The 18,914-nt window shown below is 37.6% G+C and overlaps 1 protein-coding gene across 1 annotated transcript in view; it reads right to left on the minus strand.

Annotated features, from left to right (window-relative positions):
* The window catches only part of COL25A1 (collagen type XXV alpha 1 chain), a gene marked incomplete at its 5' end in the record, with an annotated part of 298,043 nt that overhangs the window by 101,673 nt on the left and 177,456 nt on the right, over positions 1-18,914 (minus strand). The gene's annotated exons all lie outside the window — the stretch shown is intronic.

An 18,914-nucleotide genomic window follows, 5' to 3' on the forward strand; every position in this document is an offset into this window, starting at 1 on the left:
TTACGAGCAGCAAAAGCGGTATCTAATTTGAATAACCTATTTGGATTGCAGTTTGGGGGTGCTTGATTGAATAATAGAAAATAATACAATAACAGAGTTGGAAGGGACCTTGGAGGTCTTCTAGTCCAACCCCCTGCCTATGCAGGAAACCCTATACCATTTCAGACAAATAGTTATCCAACATATTCCTAAAAACTTCCAGTGTTGAAGCATTCACAACTTCTGAAGGCAGGTTGTTTCACTGATTAATTGTTCTAACTGTCAGGACATTTCTCCTCAGTTCTAAGTTGCTTCTCTCCTTGATTAGTTTCCACCCATTGCTTCTTGTTCTACCCTCAGATGCTTTGGAGAACAGCTTGACTCCCTCTTCTTTGTGGTATTTGAGATATTGGAACACTGCTATCATGTCTCCCCTAGTCCTTCTTTTCATTAAACTAGACATACCCAGGTCCTGTAACCGTTCTTCATATGTTTTAGCCTCCAGGCACCTAATCATCTTTATTTCTCTTCTCTGCACTCTTTCTAGAGTCTCCACATCATTTTTATCTCTATGTCTAACAAAGATAATAATCCTTTGCATGTGCAGCTAGTATATTAGGAACACTATCCCAGATCTTGGTTTATGTTTTGAACTGAACTTTTGCGACATCAGGTTAGATTCCAAAATTGCAAGATTAAAATAGTAGGATAAGCATTGAAGTGGATTCTCTGAGAGGCTAAAAATGCCTACATTGATTTTTTTTTTAAAAAGTCTATAGACAAGTCAGCATTTAGAATTTGGCTCCCTTGCTATTATTGCATTATAACTTCAACTTATTATTGCTTTATAACAGTCATGATGGACATTGCTGTGAGATGCTAAGGGAGTTTCACCTAGCATTATTTTAGGAATACAGCTTCCTTAACCAGCACTTTAGCCCATACCAAACATGAATATTTGATCATTTATAGGCTTGGTTTTACATAGCATACCTTGGCTATTATTTCAAGATAACGATCAATTATATAATTTAGACAATGCGATACAAGCAATCAACTTTAGTTAAGTTAAACAATGCAACATAAACAGCCAAAAGAAATATCTGTTGTTGCTGACTAAAGCTAGAAAAAAATGGGCAAGGATGTAACCAGGACAGCAAGATCCCAGTATAATAAGAACAAGAGTATTCTGTAAAGATTTACAGCCATGGCTGACTTCATTTTGGTTCTGTATCCACAGTAAATTCTGTTTTCAATAGATGTGTATACTTGAACTATATCATGTCTTAACAAATAAACATTCAAATTTATGAATTTGAAGTGATTTCTGACACTTTTTCTACAGTATAACAAAGGAAATTCTAAGTATCTTATCCTAAAAGATTTCCATAGTGAGTGTCATAGTCATATTCAGTGTGCACATCACTAAAGAAAGAACAGTTCCACCAGTAATGTTTGTGAAGCTATATCTGCATATACAAAAGTCAAGATACTAATCATCACTTCGTTATCCTGTCTATAGATGCACTGTCATCACACAATCATGGGGTTTCCATGAAACTTCCACTGATTCCCATTTACAAGGGGCTAGGTTGTTTTTCTCTCTAGAGCAGGGATGTCAAACTCGTGTTGTCACAGCAGGGTCACGTGACGTATTGGGGCTTTTTGCTTGGGCGGGGCCAGCACGTGACACATCTGGCCCACAGGCTGCAAGTTTGACACCCCTGCTCTGTTTTGCTTTGCCCAGGGATTCAATTTTTATTTCAGATCATGATATCCTGGCTAAGTTTAATTCATGTAACCACAATAGATAAAGGAAAAGAACATAGCAAGATACTAGTGTCAAGCTTCATTTCATGTACTAAGATTAGCAAGAGTCTGATAGAGATCAAGGTTTGAAAATACATGCACATTATTTTAAAAAGTCTTTGCTCCATTATAATTCTGGACATTATTATAATTCTTGTGCATCTCATATTTAAAGTTGCTTTTCAGAACATTTATTCAAATGTGCTGTATTTATTTATTTATTCAAATGTACCTTAGATATCAGTTGCATAACATGTGACCATGAAATTTAGTTTTGAATCATACTTGCTAAAATCCAATGTGACTAATTTGGTGATCACATCAACCTTTTCTGGTTATTATGAAATCATGTTTTTATGTATATATTTTCTCTCACATATACTCTCTTCACATTTATAATAACTATATGAGTTATATTTAGAAGAGACCGAGAGAGAAACTTTATTGGCTGAATATTAGATTTGACTCATAGGCAAGATATGCTGCCGCTCCCCGCCACCTGGAACCGGCCGAAAATGCGACACACAAAGGCCAAATATGGGTCGTGCGGAGGTCGAAAATGGGCATGTGGAAGCTGAAAACGCAACAGGCTGAGGCAGGGAATGGCAGCAATGGGCTGTGGCAATCCCCGCAACCTGGAGTGGGCCATAAATGGGGTATGTGGAAGCCAAAAACGCAATGCGCAGAGGCTGAAAATGCCCAAAAGATGGGGATCAGCGGGTGGGCCGGGCTTTGACAACATTCACTGTACAAGATGCATAGACATTTCCACCTGCTTTTAGAGGGTGGGAAGTGTGTTTTATACTCCAAAAAATATGGTATATATAAGAGTGAGTGGACTACATAGGGAGACAATAACTTTCAGGATTGAATGCAATTAATTGTTAAGAGTGAAAATCTGATGTAGGACTGATTCTGTTTTGAATTTCCAGTAAAAGGCCGTCTGCCTTAATGCCATCTCTCGATCTCTAAGAAGTCACAATAAAAAAGAATAATAAAAGAATAATATTCTTCTTGATGCAATAAACAATACAAACAATAAAAGTATTATAACTGAAAGGAAGAAATCCCAACCATAGCTATCAGTTCCAGTAAGGATACTCAAGTTGCTTCTTTGACCTCCCCTTAAGACACATGAAATTCTTTATTGCATGTAGAAACTTTATGAATAAAACCCAACTGGTTCATATGATAGCTTTTAAATGATCAAAGGTGAACTAGATGAACATATTTCACGTAGGAATGAAGACCCCCAGGATCTACAGTATTTACATCCACATTTGTTCATATGCACAGACCCAATCTTATATTTTACTACCTAAGCCTATTTAATCATTATACAAACATGAATAAGGTTTTAAAAGTAGAAGTGAGCTACTTTTGAGATTAAATAATTTTAAATAGGAGTTGAACTGCTTTGATTCCTGTTGACCTCCATGCATTTAAAAATACTCTTCCATTTAGTTCACTAAGAGAACATACAACATTGTATGGTCCTACTCATCCATATCCTATTTTCACGAGCCATCTTTTCATTTTACTCAAAGGAATCAATTAAATGCGAAACCCCTGGACTTAAGTCTTCTGGCTCCAAGGATTCTCATGAGCAGAAGTGGTTTATGCATCTACTGTTCTGCACTTAGTGATCTCTGCTTTTACAAAACAGATGGTAATTTCATTTGTGACAATCCCCATTACTTTATGGTAGAGGAGAAAAGAAGAAAATTTGGCCATGACTGATGGGGACTGACCAGCCAACTGTATCTTAGATCCAGCAGTACCATGTATAATAGTTTTTTCCCCTCAATTACCTCATGTGGATTATGGCTCCCTAGATGTTTCTGAGCTATTGCTCTTAGTAAGTTCAACCAGTGCTAGAAGTCCCTGCTTCAGTGCATGCAGAAGGTAACACATAGGTAAGCCACATAAAAATTCTCAGTCTTATTGGACTGAGACAACTGAGCTATTGGGGTATAAAATTAGAGTTCTGTTCAGAACTAACAGCATGTAGCTTCTTTTCAGACAGCAGTCTTTCCTAAAAATTTCATTACAAAGGAGAAGTAGACATCAATATGAAGAAGTAGCGCCTGAAGAAGTATGACTCAGAATTGCGGCATTTATACTTTTATAACTTTTCATCTCAATGCAACTCAGTCTACCCAAATCTTCTGCTGCTGGTTGAGAAATGCCAGGGAAAGTTAAAAAACAGAAGGAAACAGCAGAGCTGCTATAGGAAGAAACTGAACTAGTGGAATTCAAACCAAGGTATCTCTTTAATAAAGAAGATTCTATCTGATTTTACCTACCACATTCCACCATGTTGCCCAGTGTTTTCTTGCTAAACAGCTAACTCTGCAAGAAGCAATTCTAAATTACAAAATAGTAAGCTAGGCCCAATGGTACCAAGAGATCAATACTAAAAGGAATGTGTTTGCCAAGAACAATACATCTTCTTCAATAAATCTTCCCCAAAGTGTAATATTAAGGAAGTTCAAGATGAGAAAAACATATAATGGCTCAACATTGTTTGGTAATCTGAAAGAGGCCTCAGAATCCTTCCCCTAAAGGACAATATGGAAAAATTAGCGTTTTAAATCCCCATGCTCAAGTTCTTTTAGAAGAGTCATTGATTATTTCTTGATCTTGAAATTCTCAAGAAAACTGTGAGTCTAATAATTCCATTATATACGTTCAAAAAGACATATTTTTTTCTTGAATCCCAGGAGCAAATAATTCATTTCTAAATTGTGTTCAGAGTAGTATTCTGACCCTAAATTTAATTGTGTCATGGATTATTGTCAAAGGAATAAAGTTAGGACTAGAAAGAATGAGAAAGAAATTGGAGAAAGGCTGGATAAAGAAAAAGGATAGTCACTGATGCATCCCCCTCCAAAAAGAAACCTAACACCAAACAAGAGAGTGCAAATGTGCAAAAAAATTGCAGGTGACAATTTGCATTATGTATATCCAGTATATACACCATATGTATAAAATTGTTACTGTAATAAAAATAGAAATACAATATGTTAAGGATATTGAATTTAATATTTGGAACAGTAAAGTGTACAATAGGCCAGAATGCACAGTTGCAGCTGATTCATGCGTGATGCAACCTACTCTATGATTGGTTGCTGTAACTATAATGGAGGAGTGTTCCTTTTCCCATCCTTTTTCTTCAGTGTGTGTTCTGTACACTGTAAAAAATTATCTTATGATATTCCTGTGTTCTTGACTTTCTTGTGTTGCTTCTTTCTGGATTAGGGATCACCAACCTTGGCAACCTTAAGACTTGTGGACTTCAAAGCTGGCTGAGGAATTCTGAGAGTTGAAGTCCACAAGCCTTAAAATTGCCAAGATTGGCGATCCCTGTTCTGGGTGAAGACAAAGAATGCTGTAACTGGAATAATAAATATATTTATATATGCAAGTTTGTGTTTAGTGCCTCAGTTTTCATCTGAACAGCTGCTGTGCAGTTTCATGACAAAATAACTTGTCTTCAGAGTAGGGAGGGTTTGCATGCCTATTCATCTGATTCCTAAATGCTATCAATGAACAAGCAGCTTATTATGATCCTTTCTGTTGAAGGAAACGTGGATTGGGCAGCAGGGTGTAAATTATTGGTAGGATTCCAAAAAAATTACTACTGGTTCTGTGGGTGTGGCTTTGTGGGCGTGGCGTGGCTTGGTGGGCATGGCAGGGGAAGGTTACTGCAAAATCCCCATTCCCTCCCAATCAGGAGGCAGAGAATAGGTAGGGACGGGGCCAGTCACAGGTGGTATTTACCGGTTCTCTGAACTACTCAAAATATCCGCTACCGGTTCTCCAGAACTGGCCAGAACCTGCTGAATACTACCTCTAGTGTAAAACTGCTATGATTTAAGACAAAACATTCATACTGTTATTCCATTCTGCACCACAACTCTTTTAGAAAGTCAGAAAACCCATGGCAGTAATCACATGAATTTCTGCGATATTTCTGCAAAAATGTAGTTTTCTGTATACCTTTTATGGATAATCTTGAAGTATATTGATATGTAAATACTCCCAATAATATTTTTTTTTTGGCCTTTTACTTTTCCCAATACATTTAATGCCAGGGCTTTGCAACTTGTAAATGGGAAAGGAAATAGCTGGTGCACCAATCAGCTGTTTGATGGTTCCCGTATAGCAGGGCTAATGGAGCCAGTGGTATTGGGGAAGCTTTAAGCATTGGAGATGCTCACCAGCGTGTCTTTCAGGGCGGAAGTGATCATAAAAATCTAGATGGTGGCACCAGCTTTTCCTGGTGGCAGAAACATTTGGCAGCAACAGATTAGTTATTGCGAGATCAAATTTGGGTCGGTTACTGGGACCAGATATTTACTTTTCCCGAGCTTTTGGACTCATGCTGGAGCCCATCTTCAGGGAACTTCTCTCTACTGGAATACGTGTTGACCAAAAAGCTCAGAAGTGTAAATCTCTGGTCCCAGTTAGTGACTCAAATTCAGTCTCGCATCATTAACCTGGAATAGGTTGCCTTCATTCGAGACTATTATTATTTTTTAAATGCCAGTAAGCTGTACGTTATGCAGATCTGCATTATGCAGATAAATTGATATATGATGTATTAAATATTAGCTTCTTCTACCTCAATCCACCCCTAATTGGCAACTTTCCCAAATGTACTCTAATAATTTTTCAGTCTTTCTGAACATTGGTTTGTTTATCTGACCCAAAAATGAAACAATATTTCAATAGAAAAGAATATATGTAGCTCAGAGTTTAAATGTGGAGTCCGTGCTGCTCTTGGTTGTCTGCTTGAAAACATTTTGTTACCAAACTAGATAGAACCTTCAGGGCACTGAACAGCAAGCCACCAATATCTGCAAGCATCATCCAAGTTCAGCTAGCACCAAAGACCCCAAAGCAGAATTATTAATTTTTCAATAAATAGTTTTTTTAGTTTGGAAATCTATGGAGTGGATCTTTTCATTGGTGCTATTTATAACATTCTAGAGTTCATTCTGGTGTAATCCAATGTAATCCAATATTGGTAAAGAAATAAAAGGTATACCTCTTGGATGTCTTCTGCATTCCTACTGGATAGTTCTTAAAACAGTGGACTGGTCTCCATAAAAAAGGAAAAGTCGCTGCTTTCAGACCATAGTAAGAAACTTGGTAGGGAGATGACAAAACTTGGATTTATTTTAATTAAACTGAGTAAATTTCATTATTTCTTCATATACTTGATAGTTTTCTACATTCTACCAAATGTGGTATTCAGCCGGTTTGGACCAGTTCACCTGAACTGGTAGCGGAAATCGCAGGTGGGCCTGCCCACCCGCTCTGGCTCTATGCCATTCTACCTAGGCACATTTTTGAGGCCGGGTACATGCGCACAAGGCACGCGCATGAAAAAAGTGCATGAATGGAAGACCAGGCATAGGTGCAGAAGGCGAACTGGGGGTAACCAAATGTGACACCCACTGCTGCATTCTACCATACTAAATGTTACAGCAATGCATAATCTAATAACTCTGAGGGTGGCACCCAAAACTTTTGCAAACCACAAACAATGATGGGCTCCCAATTTAATTTATTTCCTGGAAGGATCACTTATTATTTTTATGCATTGCATTTTTAGAGAAATCTCAACTTCTTTCCATTTTCTTTATATCATAAATGGCCTATTTTGGTCATTATTTATTTTTTGAACACATTAATCGTGCAAGCTTTTCATCTATTTTTAGCAGCCCATAATATGAGATAATAATGATAAAATAGGCAAAAAAAGTAAGAATTCTCAAAATATCTCAGAAAATGATGAAGATAATGTCCAAGCTAATCTATTAGCTAAGCTATTGGTGGGATTCATTAGGGATAGGGACTTTCTAATGACTGTAAAAACAACTCAATTGAAGATAAATTGCAGTCACATCCTTAGCAGCAACTTAATGGCAGGTAGAAAAATCTTTTCTTTTAGAAATGCCTATAAAATTCAGATACTTTTATTTGGTGTTTTTAATATTTCAAACATTTTTCTGCTGTGTTTCAGCTGTTGTTTTGTTGTGATTTTAAAAAACATGGCCAATATTTAATTGTGGCGAGCTATCTAGGATTTCATGGGGGATCTGTGAGAAATAAATAAATAAATAATAATAAATATATAAATAATTGTTTTTATTTGTTTGTGTGTTTATTTAATAATTAATAAAATCAATAAATAATTAAACCCAGTGGGGAAATTCCAAATGTCACTTCACCTATATGCCTCATAAAACTCCAGTCTCTGAGGAAGCAAAAAGTTGATTAGAAAAATACAAGGTCAAAATATTTATTCATTTTAATAATAGCAGGAAAATTAGAGTATCAAACCTACCCAAAAAACACCCGAGAAAACATCCAAGCATTAGAAACACACAATGCAGCAATGATATACACATACACTCTTTAAAAAGGAATCACACACAGAAACCCACAGACACAGACAACGTGAAGGAAAAGATTTTTTTCCCAGTAAACTATATTGAGTCCAATAGGGAACCAAGATACATTATTGGAAGTAAATATGGTATAGGAAATTGAACTGAATATAATAATATTTTAAATAAAATAATACATGGTGCGTGCATAAGCACACCAGCGTGCCTACCGTCCCTTTCCTACTGTCCCCATTTACTTGTATTCATTTCCTTTAATACAATAGTAGAGTTGGAAGGGACCTTGGAGGTCTTCTAGTCTAACCCCCTGCCTAGGCAGGAAACCCTATACCGTTTCAGACAAATGGCTATCCAACATATTCTTAAAGACTTCCAGTGTTGGGGCATTCACAACTTCTGGAGGGAAGCTGTTCCACTGATTAATTGTTCTAACTGTCAGGAAATTTCTCCTCAGTTCTAAGTTGCTTCTCTCCTTGATTAGTTTCCACCCATTGCTTCTTGTTGGAAACTAATCAAGGACACAAACTTTGTTCATGTCCATGTTCATACTTATACTTGCTACCCTATACATGTTTGACAAACTAATAAATATAAATATAAATAAATAAATAAATAAATAAATAAATAAATAAATAAATAAATAAATAAATACAGGTGAATCTTTTAAAATTCTGGAAAGACAGCAAATAATTTTAGAGTTTCTATTTTTAGTTTATTATCATATATGTACATGTAAATGTGCTATTGAATAGCTGAGTACTCAGTACTGAATCTATGTGCATGAGCTTCATAATACTTTGTGAAATGTTTGGCAAGGCCATCTACTAACTAGAGCCATGATGGTGAACTTCTGGCACATGTGCCACAAGTGGCACACAGAGCCGTTTCTGAGGGCATGCAAGGCGTTGCCCTGTCAGCTCCAGCGTGCATGTGCACACTGGCCAGCTGACTTTCGGCCTTGATTTTCAGCCGTTTTTTTAACCTATGGAGGCTTCCCTGAAACCTCCGGAGGGTGAAAAACCACCCAACGTGCAAACTGGATATTCAGAAATGGACTTCTGGTTTGCGTGTTGGGCTGTTTTTCGCCCTCCCCAGGCTCTTAGGAAGCCTCTGGAGCCTGGGGACAGTGAAAAACAGACCTACCAGGCTAACTGTAAATAGGAAAATGGGCCTTTTCTGGCCTCCGGAGGGTCTTCGGGGTGCGGGGGAGGCCGTTTTCATCCTCCCCAGGCTCCTAGAATGCCCCTGGAGCCTGGGGAGGATGAAAAACGGACTTTCCCACCTGAAGTTGTAAAACGGACCATTTCCGGCCTCCGGAGGGCCTCTGGGGGGTGGGGGATGCTGTTTTCACCCTCCCCAGGCTCCGTGCACACATGCGTGGGCCAGCGGAGGAGTAACATGCACATGCACAGGGGTCACAGTGCAGGGGACATTAAATTATGGGGGTGGGCATGCACTTGTGTGCGATAGCGTGTGGAACGTGTTTTTGGCACCCGAGGTGAAAAAGGTTCACCATTACTGAACTAGAGCAATGAGGTGACTTACATATTAAACTTGTTCAATGCTAAGATATAAACTCTTAGCTCACTTAATCCTAAAAATGGCACTTATTTGTCTTTGTCAGATACTAGAAAGTATGTTGATACAATATAATAGCAGGAAGAAGTGCAATTGAATTGGATATAGCACTATTGTTAATATATATTCACAGCAGTCACTAGAAATGACTACATTGAAATTGAAATTCAGGAAGCAAAACCATAAATCAGCCAGCCTCTAAGTTGCAGGGTAAGAAGAAACGATGTGGAACAGGCTGAGCCTTCCATGTTAAGGCAGGAAGAAAAGAACTGTCTTCCTTAGAAGTCAATAGAGAACTAGAGATGATGCTAGAAATGATTCTTCTGTCCCACATTTCTACAAGAATAGAATAGAATAGAAAAGTTGGAAGTGACCTTGGAGGACTTCTAGTCCAACCCCCTGCTCAGTCAGGAAACCTTGTACCATTTCAGACAAATGGTTATCCAACATCTTCCTAAAAACTTCCAGTGTTGGAGCATTCATAACTTCTGGAGGCAAGTTGTTCCACTGATTAATTGTTCTGTCAGGAAATTTCTCCTCAGTTCTAAGTTGCTTCTCTCCTTGATTAGTTTCCACCCATTGCTTCTTGTCCTGCCCTCAGGTGCTTTGGATAATAGCTTGACTCCCTCTTCTTTGTGGTAGCCCCTGAGATATTGGAACACTGCTATCATGTCACCCCTACTCCTTCTTTTCATCAAACTAGACATACCCAGTTCCTGCAACCGTTCTTCATATGTTTTAGCCTCCAGTAACTTAATCATCTTTGTTGCTCTTCTCTGCACTCTTTCTAGAGTCTCCACATCTTTTTTACATAGTGGCGACCAAAACTGAATGCAGTATTCCAAGACAGCAGTGTTTATTACAATGTCAAAATCTACTAAGCTTAGGCAATGAGTTACAGTTATAAACAGATTCATAACTTCACGCTGTTAATTTTGCACTAAAGATTAAAAAGTCCATGAAGCAATGGAAGAAGGGGGAAGGGGAGGGAAAAAAATACAAAAATGCCAAATCTCTCAGTTCTTTTACAGAAGGTCAGACTCATGGAGAAGTTTGCTTTCCTTTTTCCTTTTTTAGAAGAAACCTTCTGATGGTATCTTTACTGCTGAGGGCTTCCTTCAATAAGCCACACAAATGTGGCTATATTGAGTATGGGGAGTCTGATGATAATCCCACGATTCAGCCATGTGGAAATAATTAAAATAGTCCAAGTCTGAAGCAAAAAGAAGAAGGAAGAAGGGGAGGAAGTGTAAAAGGAGGGCTGATCAAATCAAACAGATTTTGAAGGTTATGAGATTGCCAAAACACTGACATTCTTTGCAGTGCGATGTTAAGCATAACAAAATAGTCCCCGGTGCCAATCAAACCATTTTGTTCATTGTCATAGACTTATATTTATTTATTTTGGGTAAGACTTAAGATCACACTGGGAAATTTTCATCATTTTCGCTTCAAGTGGAAAAGCAGTTCTTGCATCAACAAATGCTCAGGGCTTGCCCAAGATCACAAATCTATTTCAATGGCAGAAGGATACGATTAATAACTTCCTTACTCTTGTATCTGAAGACGTGTATTCCTGTTGTTTTATCCCATTCTAAGCATTTTCTGAGTTGATGACTGACATGACTTCTCTTTAGATCAGGGGTCCCCAAACTTGACATTTCTGGAAACAGTCACATTCTAACCCACTGATAACAAACCTTTTTGGCACTAAGTGTCCAAACTGGAATGTGTGTGCGTGCACATGTGCGCATTGGAGCTCCGAAAACTCAAAGACTAGCTGGCCAGAGCTGGCATAGTCTTCTGGTTTCTGGCACATCCATGTGCCCTGGCCAGCTGGTCTTGGTGTGTGCTGGAGCCCCGGAAACTCAAAGACCAGCTGGCCAGTGCACATGTGGGTGCCAGCCACCTAGTCTTCTGGTTTCCGGCACATGCATGCGCACTGGCTAATTGGACTTTGCATGCGCCGGCACCCCGAAAACTCAAAGATCAGCTGGCCAGTGCACATGCACGCGCTGGTCATTTGGTCTTTGAGTTTCTGGTGTGCATATGTGTGCACCAGAAAAGCAGCTGCCGACAGTGCACGTGCCCACAGAAAGGGCTCTGCATGCCACCTCTGGCACATGTGCCATACGTTCACCGACATGGTTCTAGCCTTTGCTACTGACTGTCTATGTTGGATTTGCACGACCATCTAAAACTTACTACCATGTATGCCACAAACAATTGTTCGCAGTTCATGGATTTGACTTATAGATGAATTCACCATATAGTTATTACATTTATATTACACTTACAAAATCTATCTAATATGTTAGCTGAACGAGCCTTAACATTCCATACATTTCCATATCTAAACATGGACTTGAACCTGGTTCTCCTCAGTTTTATTCCAACAAGGTAGCTACTATATCCCACTGATTCAAGACATTCTTTTTCAGGCTTGGCGTCTAATTCATATATAAATTAAATATAAGGAGAAATGACACAGGAAATGAACTGCACAGAACTGAATTGTTTTATCCAGGCTGCCAAGGAAAACGTCGTCACTACATTGGTAAGGGAGGAAAGTATGAGAAAAACTATTCACACAACACTGGGTTCCATCAAGTGTGTGAAAGTATTCTGAATACTGGAGCATGCCAAATAAAATATTGTTATTATTTTGTATTAAAAATAAAGGCTCCTGCATTTCAAGCTTGGTGTTTAATAATCGAAAAGGATTGCCAGGTAAGGTTTTTGTCTTGCTTTGTTTTTCAACAGCACGTGAGTTGTCCTTTTCTTTTTTCCTTTAAAAAAAAAAACCTTTCTGGTTTTTACCCTAACAGGCTTGAGGTTTTTAATTACTTTCATTAATTACTTGAATTTTAGTATTGTGATTTGTTGCCTCTATATTAAAATAGAAAGCATGTACACCAAACAGGATAATTTTCCTATGGGCAATTTCCTACTTCAGAGCATTTTCCCATTTATTATTATTTTTATTACTCCACTATATGCTATAAAGCTTTTTTTTAAAAAATAATTATATTTCCCCTTTCTGTATCTACAAATGCCACTATAAAATCGTATTGTAAAGGATGTGATAAATTGTTTCTCTAAAGTGATAAATAGTCTACAAGACAAAAGTAGTAGTAAACTGTTGATACAAAGCTATAGTTTTGTGAAGCATGTCCCCAAGAGCACAAAAAATACTGAGGTGGTGATATAAAACATAAGCTCTGTCTCCAAAATATAGGTTATGTTTTGTTTTCCTTGGAAACATTTAATAAAGGGCTTTAGTTCGCAAAATATCACCTACAGAATTTTGAAGGGGGAAAGAAGCAAAATTTAGGAGTCTGTAAGGCAATGTGATATGTTTTAAATTATTCCTGAGAATCCAATATTCTTTCTCATCTTGCAAATTTCCAAGCTGTAAGATTATCACCTTCTTGGGTTGAGGTCTCAAACACAATATAAATGAATTACAAATCATTTACAAATTCTGGCTACAATTCAATTCAACCAAGTTAAACATGTTGAAATCCTGTTAATTTCAACGAGACAGATAAGCGTTGCTTACATATACCCCCTCGAGACTGAAGGTACTGCAAAGTATTTAACTTGAATGGCATGATGTCACAGCATGCGGAGTGAGTGGAAAAGCTAGAAAGAGGATGACTTAAAATTTTCAATAAAGCAATTTAGATTTTGAGGGTTCCTTGATATTAAACATTCTTATATTCTGCTGATGGGGAGTTCCCTTTCCAATACAATAATAATCTGCCCTTTTCATAAAGGGGTTTATTACGGTTTATTGCTAGATGGAACCAAAAAAGTCTAGTGTTTCAAGGTACAAATGATTACAAATGACTGTTTAACTTTATGGTGCTGGAGAAGACTCCTGAGAGTCCCTTGGACTGCAAGGCGATCAAACTGGTCAGTCCTAGAGGAGATCAACCCTGACTGCTCTTTAGAAGGCCAGATCCTGAAGATGAAACTCAAATACTTTGGCCACTTTATGAGAAGGAAGGACTCACTGGAGAAGAGTATAATGCTGGGAAAGATTGAGGGCAAAAGAAGAAGGGGAGGACAGAGGTGGCTGCATGGAGTCACTGAAGCAGTAGGCATGAGCTGAAATGAACTCCAGAGGACGGTAGACGATGGGAAGTTTATACACAATACAATACAATGGCAGAGTTGGAAGGGACCTTGGAGGTCTTCTAGTCCAACCCCCTGCCTAGGCAGGAAATCCTACACCGTTTCAGACAAATGGTTATCCAACATCTTCCTAAAAACTTGCAGTGTTGGAGCATTCACAACTCCTGGAGGCAAGCTGTTCCACTGATTAATTGTTCTAACTGTCAGGAAATTTCTCTTCAGTTCTAAGTTGCTTCTCTCCTTGATTAGTTTCCACCCATTGCTTCTTGTTCTACCCTCAGGTGCTTTGGAGAATAGCTTGACTCCCTCTTCTTTGTGGCAACCCCTGAGATATTGGAGCACTGCTATCATGTCTCCCCTAGTCCTTCTTTCTATTACACTAGACATACCCAGTTCCTGCAACCGTTCTTCATATATTTTAGTCTCCAGTCCTGGAGGAATGTTGTCTATGGGGTCATGATGGGTCAGACACGACTTCACAACTAACAACAACAAAGTTAAACAGTAATTGGAAGTCTTGGAGGTTATTGTCTTGCCCATAAATCAATATAACAGCACAGAGATAACACTCACACTGTAGATTGTAAATCATATTTTGCTATAATATGTAAACAACTGAAAGTCTCAGAAGATGGCTCATGATGTTTTCAAAAGCTTTAAATGGGAATCTCAGCAAGATGGCTTATGGTATCAGCCAAGAAAAGAAAACCTGTATCATGAATTATTGGGCAAATAAATCCAGGTAGTGGAATTCATAGGAACTATTCCAATAGTTTACAGAATAGAAAACCAAAGGAAGCTTGGTATTGTGTATGGCAAGAAACCATCTCCAACAAAGATAGAAGCCTGAGAGATCTCTCTTTATACCCAGAGCCTTTAGATTTGACTGATTAATGAAGCAGAACCTCCTCTTCTACAAGAATTATACAATTCATTGCTGTTTTTTAACGGATATCTGCCTTAGGGCTATGCACAGGGAAGGCTGGGCTCCATCTGTCCAATATCAGAGTCAATAGCCACCTGTGCCGAGTCAAAATTATATAACACATTACTTTTCAATGGCTACCCAGTTAAATATTACCAGAGATATTTCATGAGATATTTTACGAGAAGATTCCTCCACTCCACTGCTCGCAACAGAACATCTTATGCCACCAGACTTGAAATTTTGGCCTTAGACAATTTAGAACTTCACCATCTTCGATCCGACCTAAGCGTAGTACATAAAATTAGCTGCTACAATGTCCTACCTGTCAATGAATACTTCAGATTCAACCACAACAACACAAGAGCTCACAATACATACAAACTTAGGTAAACCGCTCCAAACTCAATTGCAGAAAATACAACTTCAGTAACAGAGTTGTCAATGCCTGGAATGCACTACCTGACTCTGTGGTTTCTTCCCCAAACCCCCAAAACTTTAACCTTAGACTGTCTACTGTTGACGTCACCTCATTCCTAAGAGGTCTGTAAGGGGCGTGCATAAGCGCACCAGTATGTGTACCATCCCTGTCCCAATATTCTCTTGTATTCATATTCATTTCATGTATTGATAATCATGTCTATAGTTATATCTGTTATCTAATTCATGCTTGACGATTTTTTTTTTTAAATTACCATTCTATTGGATTTTTCTTTTTCTGCTCCAGCCAAGGAGTTTTTTAACACCTAATGATGGTGTTGTGTGGCATCATAGTTTCAATTGTCAGGCTCTCAATGAATAATTCCCCCAAAGAGGTCCAAGAGTTGTATTGAGAGCCAAAGTTACTTACAGCAGAAGAAGCAGATGTTGTATTAACAGCAATACAACATGAACAATAATTCATGGCAAAGAAACTCAAAGTTAAACATTTTAAACCCTACTCTGTTCTACCACTGATAATACTTGGCAATGAAACATCTGCTACAATGTCCTACCTGTGAATGACTACTTCAGCTTCAACCGCAATAATACATGAGCACACAATAGATACAAACTCAAGGTAAAACCGCTGCAAACTCGATTGCAGAAAATACGACTTCAGCAACAGAGTGGTCAATGCCTGGAATGCACTACCCAACTCTGTTGTTACATCCCCAAACCCCCATAACTTTAACCTTAGACTGTCTACTGTTGACCTCACCCCATGCCTAAGAGCTCAGTAGGGGCGTGCATAAGCGCACCAGCGTGCCTAACGTCCCTGTCCTACTATCCCCATTTATTTATACACATTTCCTGTGTTCTTATTCATGTTTATTCTTATTTCTGTTATCTTGCACATGAGTGACTAACTAAATAAATAAATTTGCAAGAAAAAGAACCAACATCCCCCCCCCCCTTTGGGCCATGATCTGGAAGATTGGGAATCTTCATAGACATTTAACCAAACTCAGAGACTATCAAGGACTTCATAGATCAACCCTCAGCTACAAATACACTCTTCTATTAAAATTGTATTAAGCCAGGGGGGGAAATCAGGAAAAATAAGCACTGCATTTAAATTGTAGTGCGTTTTAACAGAAAACTATACTGTCTTTATTGATATAGGCAACCAACTCCTAATAGCAGTTTTATTCCAATAAGAATCCTTATGTAGACTTGCTGTATTAAGTATGAGACGTTTCTGCAGAATTTGAATCCCAAAGCATAAGTCCCAGAATAATGCCATTACCGTTTCTTTTTAAAAAGTTTTCTTCCCTATATGAGAAGCCTTTCACTTTTCTGCTTTTCCAGCTGTTATTGACTTCCTTTCGCTTTAACTGTCTGCCAGTTAAAAGCATATGGGAATTTCATAACAATGAAATTCCACATCAAGTTCTCAAATTCTCTACACAGACTATGCTCCAAAATGTTAAGTCTAGTCACTTAAAACCACACGAACGCGCGGTCATTGCCAAAGGTCAGCAAGTAAGCGTTCCTAGGTTGGATCTGTGATACCGAACAATGGGGAAAGGTTGATTTAGCTTTTCTTCCATTCTGCCTGTTCAGGCTAACTTTCCATCTCAAATTGACAGTCCCCCATAGAAGCATTTGCTTTGCAGAGAAATAACACTGTGTCTCAGCCTTTGCTTACCTGTACAACAAAGGGTATTGCTGTAGAAATCTATCTTCAGATCCTGTTGCTTTTGTCGTGTGCCCTACTTCTTCTCCGCAAGGAGGAAGAAACATGAGTGATAGAAATAGCAACAGGGAGAAAGGAGAGCAATTCTTTTGCTTCCCATTAACTTCATAAGCATATGGTGCCTTTCTGTAAACTGCATTGTACATGGTGACATAAGTTGACTTATTTTGTAAAGGAAGGCCCTTTAATTAGTTTATATTGACCCTTTAATTGTAAGACTGCCAATAGTAGTGATCTGGAGCCAGAACATTTATACGCATCCAATACTTATCCGTTTTCTTTGAATTATAGAGTGTTGGATAAAGAGGAGTTTCACATACTGAAACAAGAATCTCCTTGCCTGTTAATTATGTCTTGCCAGCCAATGGATGGGGCTGGGGTGGGGGGTAATTCATGTAGCCTTTTTACTGAAATGAACCTTTGTATAATTAATGACAAGGTTTCTGTCCAAAGAAGATAGAATAACTAAAGATTAGAAAAAGCTGGTTCACATCCTAATTGATTGTTGCTTGTATAAGGGGGTGAGAAACAGGTACCTTGGTCCATATACCAAATGAATGACCCACTGGGATCCCTATATCAAAACAATTTACTTTATGTGCATCCAATACCTGAAAATAACATTTAACACAGCACAGTACTTAAACAAAATGGTTCGCTTGAGATCTGTATACATGGGACCGATTGGGGTAGATTATAAGGGTGACACCGAAATATAATTTTATGTCATTTTATTCTATTTTATATATTTATGTGTTAAATTATATTGTATATTATCCTACAACTATTGTATTTTACCTTACTCTTATTTTAAATTGTTTGCATAAGATTTTATTGGTGATATGTGTTTGAACCTTGTGCTTTGATATGGGCTATAAGATAATCAATAAAACTATCATCATTATAAAAAGCTGCTGTTAATTTTTTTTCCTACTGATGATTGGCTGGTTATTTTTGTTTGTACAAATCATAAGAGCATTTTTCAGTTCTAGCTGTTGAATGTAATGCAGATAAATGTGTTATCATGTACAACTTACTCTGAACTCATGTGAAAGGTTTTGTTGTTGTTTCTTTCTGATTTTACTGCTGCAATGTAGTGTTAATCTGAATTTAAAAAATCAATTTGTGCCTATTTTTAAATTAATATGTGCTGTTCAATTGTTTTTTCCAGCTACTTGACACAGCCAAATATATTTGGAATGGGTCTGTGTATGCAGCATAGAGTGGTTTGAATTAGAATCAGAATTATTTTGACATGCAATTTTGTGATCTCATATGCTATATGGAATATTTTGCCTTGGCTTCATATTAACGGGGAAAATCTTTACATTTACAAAACATTCCAAAAGAACCAAAAGTAAATCCTTTCAAAATGACAAATAAAACTCAATCTTTATTACTGTCATAGCATACAATAATATATTACATTATTTGAACACTTTGGCAGAATTTCTATAGTATTGTTCTGCTTCACAATTCCAGCAATTTAACTGGATTATTGAAAAGACTATAATTTGAAAAACAAAAGTCATTTTCACTGAAGCAAAAAGGTAATTAAAAGACCCAGCAAGTCTAGAATAATCTATATATTCACTTTATTGTTAATACTGGTTTTCTTTAAAACCACTTGTAAGAAAATCTGTATAATAAAAAGAATCAAATGGAAGTCATAGTTCATTATTTTCAGTACATTTAATGTATCAGAGATACAGAAAATACTTTATAAAAATCATACAGCCTCTCTTGTGCACAGTAAAACATTTATGAGCAATGCAATATCTCCCTTTATTACTGTTTGGTAGAAAAGCTGCTTTGGGGAAAAATATTATTTCTTAAATTCAATCTCCATTGAAAACATTTTGAATCCTGTTGTTAGCACTTGGTT

The sequence above is a fragment of the Natrix helvetica genome, assembly GCF_964273705.1.
Source record: "Natrix helvetica genome assembly, chromosome: 7".
NCBI classification, from domain to species: Eukaryota; Metazoa; Chordata; class Lepidosauria; order Squamata; family Natricidae; genus Natrix; species Natrix helvetica.